Here is a 9552-nt window from a genome sequence, read left to right as displayed (position 1 = left end):
CCTGAAAAAACAGAACTTGATCCTTTTCAAAAATCATCAGGACCACACTATAGTCATTGTGGGTGTTAATGATAAAGAAGCAAAAAATAACCAACCATTGTCAGTAATGTCTACAAACAATAAAACTGACAGACAGTAATTTTGAATTGCCCAGTTTTTTTAATATATAACAGACAGTTTTGTCTATAATATTTTTTAATTAATCAAATGTACTGGCGTGCATGTATTAAAAATATGGATTTAATTAATGTATTATAATTTTTTTTTTTAACTTTACGATATAATGTAATGTTAAAAATGTTTTTAGAATCTTTTTTGTAATTTGGGAATATATATATATATATATTTATGTGAATTACTGTAAAACATATTTTACAAGAAAAATAATTTTCTCTTATATTTGTTTAATTTTTTCACATTAATTTTATTCCCTTTACTTATACTTTCTATCGAAAATTTCAGGGAACCTCTTTTTGATTATTCAAAATAATTGTTTAGTTTCATACAAGAGACTAGAATAACTGTAAATCTATTAAAATGTATCTCATAATAAGAGGTTGTTCAGTTAACCTATTCTTTGGTACTGTAAATAACAGTACTGATAATTATGAAACCCCTTTGTCTGAATCAGTAAGTAGCTGTTGTAATGAGTAATTTTTCAATTTTCTTTTTTGAGCATAAAGCAATTTATTAAAAAAATTTATTGATTATTTATTTATTTGTTTAAAAATAGAAAAAAATAGAAAATTGTATATGGGAAAAGGGATAACCAGTCTCATTTTCCAGGATCCAACAGTTGCGTCAATAGCCTCAGAGAAAAAATTATTCCTGTATGGCCATTGACCCAACTGTTGCAACACAAAAAAAGGCAGAAAATTTTTTTCAATTTTTTATTGTCAGCAATGATGTTTGATAGCAAACATTTATTCTGCAATATCTACAAAAAATAATTGAATGATTCAAAATTTAGCCAACCAATAAGAGAATATTTTCAATAATTTATTATAATAAATTAGTAATATTGCGTGATACATTAATAGACTGGAATCTGACTATTAACATATATCAATGTATGTTTAATAGGATTTTAATATCATAAAAAATTTCCTATAAAATTTTTGTAAATCTCAAACAAAAACCACTGGCCAAAGAAGGGTACTTTGAAACCTGTAACTTATGAGGATTTCAGAACTTTTCTGGGGTACTTTTTCTAATAGAGATTTGCAAGTTGCCTCATCTTTATAGATGAGTACTGGAATACTCATCGGTTTATTGGGTACAACAAAATTCAACCAATCTATAAGATTTTCAAAAAATACTGAAAAATATATTGACATTACATACATAGAATTACAAAATGTAATTCAGCTCATCATTGCAAGTCAGATTGCAATCTAGAGAATGAATAATTGAATTTTATTTCTTGATGGAAATGTTATATCCGGATATACCTCAAAAAGTATGAGAAAACTACATAATGATAAATTAGAGAATAAAAGTTAATGTTAATAAAACAGAAGAAAAAAAATTGAACTCATGATATTTATCATTTCCTTTTGTATTGCATAATTTTTAATCTTTTTGGACCTCTACTTTCATTACACTTTGTACTGATCCTTTTATCACAATTTTAATCGACCAATCTGCTCTCTACAGTAGATGCAGATTAATTCAAACACAGATGTTATATAATAAAAAGTAACTTTAGAAAAAAATCATACCTTTACAATTTGTGAATATCTAGTAATTAATATATCTTTTATTCTTAATCACTTCATGTACACGATTTGGCATTGAACAAGTGTACTACACATTTTTTTGATTTCTTCATCATGAAATTATAGTGATACCTTTGCTTTAATGAGATCAATTTTTGAGAGTCGATTTTGACAATTGTCCAAAGGTTTTCAATTTGATGTAAACCTGGGAAATCAGGTTACGGGAGCACTTTCATGATTCATTCTTAGAAAAATTTTTCCACTTTGTTGGCAGTATGGCATAGCACCAAATTTTGTAGGAATGCTGCACTGCCTTGTGAGTATCTGTTTTGAAGTTCTTTTCACAACCTTTTCTTTCAGAATCTTGACATATCCATCACTTTAAAACATACAATCTGCTAATGAACAAGTATATTCACATGTGAAACAACCCCAAACACATTTCTGGGTATGTTTAATTGATTTTTGGATATGAACCGGTGATTTTCATCTGATGCTTTTCTAACATATGAAACCCTTTACCCCTGAACAAAAACAATGTGACTCGTCAGAAAACATAACGTTTTTCCAGTTTTCTTTGATCCAGTTAAAATGTGCTTTGGCGCACAAGAGCCATTTTTTGCACATTGCTGTGCTAAAAGCTGCTTTTTAGCAGCCCGATGAGGTTTCCATCCAGCTGCAAAAAGTCAGAATCACAAAAATCTGTTCCATTGGCTACTAATTCTCAATTTAAGTCCACAGCAGATAATTTTTGATCAAACTTCTGGTACTTACGATTAGCCCGTCCACCAATAAATTGAAAACTTTTCAGTTATCGTTATTATTTTATAAATATAATTTAACCAAACTTATCCACGCTCGCTAACCTTGAATAATTAACACAGTAATATTTTGAGTATTTAAATAATAAATTCCGTAATTATTTCAATTGCTTATTACTTTTATTTTTCCATCGATTTCCCTGCCCCTTGAAGCTGGATTCACGACTAAGCATAAGCTCAGCTCCAAGGGGTGCCTTTGCCTCAAACTACCTCAGAAGGGCCCAAGGCTCCGCCCAGGCAGCCGGGACTCAGTATTCCTTGCTTGCCATACATCAAATGAGGGGATCCCAAAGTGTTCTTATCACTGGGACTGTGGTCTTAACCCCCTCGCCTCTAATGAGGAACCCCAAACGGATCCCCGCCGGGACTACGGTCTTACTTTTCCACCAACGGCACTGCAAGAGAATCCCCACCCAATCATTGAAGGTGACATGCAGGACCCTCCCACCCCTCCCAGATGAGGCTGTCCCTTGCAGATACCACAGTGCAGTTGTGTACATATTCATGGTGTTGGCGCAGGTGGGGCCAGCTTATATCCTCGACCTCCAGGTGCATGTCCGTGTGATCTACATGACAAACAGCGAGGTTCCTGTGTGCAGACATGTGAGGCACGTCGAGTCAGCCGGCAGGCCACCCATCCCAACCCTGTAAGGGGAAGACACCCTCCTTGTGAGTGATTACCGGTCGTCACAACATCTCCGATCCGAGCCCTGAGGGGCTTCACCGGAGGTCGTCATTAAACCCTCTAATTGATTACATCTCGCAGTCATTAACCAGGCCTTGGTCGGGATGCCACCGATGTAAATGTCTCGACAGAAATTTGCATCGGTAAAATAAAAATCAAATTTTGCCTTCACACAGGCCTCAAACGAACATCCACAACATCCAACCTAACACGATTCTCTCAAACTAACTGACCGGAAGCGCGAACCCCGCGCCTAGTTCAGATTTGACAGCACCGTTCGTGACTGTGAATGCCTAAACGAACGACTTGAAAGGTAAATCAGTGCTATACTCATACCGATCAAAATTATGTCTTACGCAACTTAGAAATTCCTCCACCCAAATAAGTCGACTAATTTAGGCCACCTAACAAGGGGAATGTAACCTCATTCCGGTCCATGCAGGAGCCGGGGACAAACCCCCCACACCCACCCAGTTCCATCATGGAGTCTCGCGTGACATTAACAAGTCACGATCAGGACCGCCACCGGCGGAATAAAGCCACGTCACCGGGCGCACTAGCTATCATACCCCGGCGGCGCGGCCACTCTCACCAGCGGAAGCCCCAAATCACAAACAATACCAGTATAACCGTGATGCCAATGCGCCTACCAACCAATCCAATGCCTAGGCTGGAACCCTAGCCACCCGGGGTCCTACCACGATTGAGTACCTCGATTAAACTCCTTCTGCAGACCTACACACCGCAAGGATACGAAGAAAACCAGCCACTATAGATCACTCCTTCCAGATCCCGAAAGGAATGTATTCTCTCAAGTTCCCTAACAGCTCTTGAACGTTCGACCTCGTATCCGGGACAGACGTAGAGGATGTGGTCCACTATATTATCAGTCCCACAATCCGGGCATTGACTCGAATTCACCAAACGAAATCCAGCTAAACTCGCCCGGAGAGAAATTGTGTGATGTACCGATTGGGGGAGACCCATCCAATCTCATCTAAATCAGACACTATAGGAAATGTACCATGCGTGTAGTGACCTGTAAAGGATTCGTCCCACCTGACCTCGACACGCCACCCAGCTAATGCGGATGCGCTCGTCGGCACGGCCAACGTGACCATCTGTGTTGACTCTTAGGCCGCATAAAGAGAATTTCCACGGAACTGACTTCCCAATGACCTTACAAAGCTCCTTCATAAAGTCATCCCTCATTGTAAGTACGTCTACGTCCTTGACAACAACATGAGTCCTCCTGCCAACCTTCCCAGTTAATGCCGCAATGGTGCCCTCGATCTTCTCCACAATGTCTCTGCCGAGTTGTTCTGCAACACCACCATCAGCACTCACCCGAAGATGCAAGTCTTCTCCCTGACCCTGTCTTGCGGATAGAACTCCCGTCTCGCCTAGCGACACCACACCCTTTACGGAGCGGAGAAGGTCCGCATAGATTTTCCCCTCTGCCTTAACAAATTGCTTTGTCTCCATCCCCCTTGACACGTACTCTACAGAGCACCGTAAAATCTGACCGGAACGCCCCGAAGATCCAGAGAAGCAGACGGGTAATCTTGTATCTCGTGCAACACACTTGGAACTGATCTCTCTTTTTCCTGTTTAGCCTCCGGTAACCACCGTTTAGACACTTGGAACTGATCTGCAAAAGACCGAAGCCACTCCACAGTCACCGACCGCCGTATGAATCACAACGGTGTAGTCCGTCTGGCCACGAACAATGGTATCGCCGCTGTCTTCTTCAAATAAATCACGGAAAGAAGACTGCACAACTAGGACCTGACCCGCCATCAGCCTTCCCGTGCAAACCAAGTCCGGGATCCACGGGGCCTTGCGATAAATCGGCACATGTCGCGAGTGATCGAAGAAGCAGCCGCATCCAAAATCCATGCAGACCTCACGCCCCCCGCCAAATCAGTAATGTCCTGTACTAGCGTAGAGGATTGGAAAGCGTCTTCCGGCCAGGCGCTCGATATCCGCGTCCGCTACCCCACTGTCAATCGCCCGGCGAAGTTCATAAAGTGACCAGTACGCGGGACTCTCCAACCCTCCATCCGGGATCTGTGACACTACATCGCTAATTATATGGTACGTTTGAGTAGCCTTCTCCGTTGTCATCAGCCGGGTAGAAAGTCCCACCTGAGATACCCGACGTACCGCATCCAAAACACCCTCAAATAAGTTCAACATACGAGCGCTCCTGTTCGTTCGGTAAGAGCGCTCTTTTATTTCTACCTCGGTAATCGTATGTTGCTATTTTAGTAGATATCTTTATGAATGAACTAGAAAACGCCCTGATATCCAATACAATTAATAAACGTCAAATTATTTTATATAACAGGTATGTGGATGACATCTTGATAATATATAACCGATGATTTAATAAAGAAAAAAATACAATAATTACGGAAATTAATTCTTTAAATAATAATTTTAATTACCCGGATATAAAATTTAACAAAAATTTTATCGCTAATAAAATCGATATAAACATTTATAGAAAGCCAACAAAACAAAATATTATAATGCATTTTATATCTTTCCATCCTTGGGGTCAAAAACGGCAACCTTTAATTCATTAATTTATAGAGCATTAAAATACCTAAAATATGATAATATAAAATTCAATAATAAAATGAATCGTATTAAACATATAGCTTTAAATAACGGATAAGATATTAAATCAGTAAATAAATTATACGCCAGAATAAAAAATAAAATACACATAAAGGACAAAATAAAGCTAACGAACAATAATATAATAAATGTATACGCTGAAATTGAATATAATATAAATTATAATAAATTTAATAAAATATTAAAAACAGCGTATACACAAATAAAAAATACATAGTAATGAAGACCCTTCTGTTACAATAAATCAAGATAATAATTATAATTTAGAAAAACAAGGAGTGTATAGTGTTAATTGCGAAAATTGTGACTGAAAATATATTGAAATGACAAATCGTTTATTCACCATTAGAATTAAAGAACATTTTTAAATTAAAGTTATTAATTGTATTCTTAAAAATAATGAAGAAAAATCTAATTTCGCTTAACACATTTTATAATTTGGACATCATTATAACCCTAACGAATATATTAAAATATTAGAATAAAATAATTATTACAAAACCAGTATTTTAGAAAAATTTCATATATATTTGAATAATAATAAATTGATGAATGAACAGGTTAGATTCGATAATGGTATCATTTAAAAACAAATTGTATAATAATTATTAATAGGTTGCTTATATTTCATTTAATATTAACTCTTATTTCGTAATAGTCATGATGTTACGGTCTTATTGACGTACAATTGAATTTTATTTCTTAATAACCGACTATTATGAATGTAACAATTTTAATTTAAATATTTACACATTTGAATTAACATCTTTTGGGAAATCCTTGTAACGGCTCCGAAAGTACGCGCATATATACTTTTAAAATTGTTTTTTAAGTCGAACTTTATTTTATACAATAATACAATCTAACCAAACGTTTGAGTTTTTAAAAACATCATTCTTGCTTCTGAAAACAGGTGGCCTCCGTTTAGTCAGAAAGTATCAATTTTCATTGATATTAATTAAATAAATAATACTTTTTCTCGTCCTAGGGAACATAAAATAATATTAACTTTATTACCAATTTTTTATGTTACATTTCGTAATTGAAAAAATAAATATTGATACAAAAAAATTTCAGTTTTGAAAAAAATTGCTATTCTTAAAAATGTTATTAATTTTCAAGTAATTGGCAATTCTGATAACGTCATGTTGTTTTTATTAATTAATACCTCATTAATACCGGTAAAGTGTACGAGTAAATAAAAAAAAAATTGAGTGTAGATTCTTTTTTTGTTTTAAATTTTACATTTAAAATTCAAATTTATATTTTAAAGCAATCATTTATTGAATTTTACTTACAGTACGTTTTGAGAGGGTTGTAAAAGCGGGGAAACATCTGTAATACCATTGACCAGTCGACATTGAAAAGTAAGTTGCGAATTCGTTTATAATCGTATCGGTTAGAGATATCTCCCGGTATTGTCGAAATCACTTGCCTGTGTACGCGTTTGTCTAGTAACTTCAAAGAATTTCTAGAAAGAAAAATCACAAAAGCGATATCGGATTTCTTTTAAATTTAAGCTTAATGAAAAATGTAAACTAAGATTTCAACGTGGTTTTCAAAAAGCACGTAGCTAGAATTTGTCTGATGCATTTTGTACACGAGATTTTGTTTCTAATTATTTTTTGTTATAAAAAATCTATTCTGATAGCTTGTTAAATAATACTTTTCCGGTTAACAAAATTTGTTTTATTAAAAAAAAAAAAAAATATGAAAGGTGATGTAATTTTTTGTCTGATGTGGACAAATCAATAATTCCAAATTCTTACAAAATTAATTACTGATAGATTTTTACATATGAACAAAAGTGAATTTTATTCAGAAAAAAAGTAAAATATCTTAATATTTTAAACAATTTTATAAGAATTGCCTAATTTTTCTATTACACCTGGATACATTTGGTAGTATAAATAGTAACTGTAATTTATTTATTTTTTCAATAGACTTGTTTTTTATTGCATTTAGCTACCTTTAATGGCCTACTGAAAAGAAGTACAAATACTTTAGTACACTGAATATCTTACAAGAAATATTTGATTTTTCTGTTTGATATATCCAAATACTTTAATTATTGCTAAAACAGAAAAACTTTTTTATTTTCCATTATTTTTTAGAAACTGTATTAAAAGAAAAATTTGCATTATTTTAATTTGTTTTAGGTTAGAAAACTATTATAATGTACATTTCTGTATCATATTTAAAATAAACTAATTCTTTTTTAATTAGTATGCTTTTATATAGAGCATTGCACCGTATGGAAACTTTCACTAAATTTCATACTATACTGTAAAAAAGTAAATGAGTTGAGTAGTGCTAGTAACCGATCATGAGCAGTAGTGTTGCCTAATGAAGCACTAGAGATTATGGGCTTGCTCATTACATAAATCGATTACTAGAAATTATTGCTACATAAAATTACTAAGTTTTTTTTTTTTGGTTCGAATAGGCCTCTTTGGACCATGCGATTGAATTAATCCATTTTGGAAAGGTTTTTGTTCTTCCAAATATCTATCATTCTTCAGTCTAATTTGTTACATCTTATATTTTGTTTTCTCCTGAAAACCTGCTATTTTTTGCAATTTGTTCCTCAGAGGCGATTGTTTGATGTCAGTATCAGTTATTTAGAGTTCATTTAAATCTTTCCTTGTTTCATGAAACCGGTTATTTGTTGATGTCCATAAAATGTAATTCTTTGTTTTCTGGTAGTGTCTGTAATATTTTCAATATATGTATACAAGTCTCTATTACGTCGTCTTCAGTACTGTCCATTTTCTTTGATTGGTTCCATTATTTTCCTGTGTTTTAATTTTGTGTTGAATGAAATATATTTTCTGTTGTACAGATTTTGGCGAGCCTGTAGGCTAATCTCATTTTGTTGGTTCTTAGATTTATTATTTCTTTTTCTGAAAAATTTTCAATTACTTCACCCAAATATTTAAATTGGTCAACTTTTCTTATTCTCCTGTATTTTGAATCGAGTTTTTCTTGGGGCTGGGTTTAAATCTGTCATGTTTTCAGTCTTTTCAAAAGAGATTTGCAGTCCTACCTTTTCAGTTTGTTCTTAAAGAATGTTAATTTGCTTGTTGGTCGTTTAACTGAGTCGGAGATGATGGTTAGATCATCTACGACTGCTAAGCAGTCGATCAAATTCTGTTTTTTATAGACAAGTCTTATGTTGTCATTAAGGAAAAATTCTTGTAGTTTTTTCTTCCACTCTCATCACTATTTCAACGATGCAGCTGAAGAGAAGTGGAGACTGCCCATTACCACCCTGTACATTTGTCTTGATCTCAAAGTGATTTTTTGTTTTTTAGTTTTATATAATTTCTGTTGGTTTTATCTTTCTTTTCAGATTATAATGATTGTGTTATATTTCCCCTAGAACACTAGACTTGCACAGATTTTCAGAATTATGTACAATTGTTGTTAATGATAAAATCATGTAATTTCTTTTTTCTGTAATTTTCTAGAAATAAAAACCAGTATAATTATTATTACTTATATTAATATTTTTCATTATTGCAAATATGTTCATGTATTTCTCGAGTTTATAATAACAATAAATTACCTTTTATTTTTATTTTTTCTATATTCATAAAATTTTTCCTGGATGTCAGCTGTAGTTAACTGCATTTATTTCTGGGCCTCTTGATTGTAACCTGATAAGAAATCTTTTTAAAGC

The 9552-nt window shown here is 33.9% G+C and overlaps 1 protein-coding gene across 1 annotated transcript in view; it reads left to right on the top strand.

Moving 5' to 3' along the window:
* The first annotated feature begins 7081 nt into the window (after window positions 1-7081).
* Window positions 7082-9552, top strand: part of LOC142332982 (uncharacterized) — a 49635-nt gene continuing 47164 nt past the window's right edge. The window contains exon 1 of the mRNA XM_075379741.1: window positions 7082-7237. The gene's annotated coding sequence lies outside the window, so the exon portion shown is untranslated. The remainder of the gene's footprint in view (window positions 7238-9552) is intronic.

Source organism: Lycorma delicatula, chromosome 12, assembly GCF_047948215.1.
Source record: "Lycorma delicatula isolate Av1 chromosome 12, ASM4794821v1, whole genome shotgun sequence".
In the NCBI taxonomy this organism is placed as follows: domain Eukaryota; kingdom Metazoa; phylum Arthropoda; class Insecta; order Hemiptera; family Fulgoridae; genus Lycorma; species Lycorma delicatula.
This window is presented reverse-complemented; position numbering and strand designations above follow the sequence as displayed.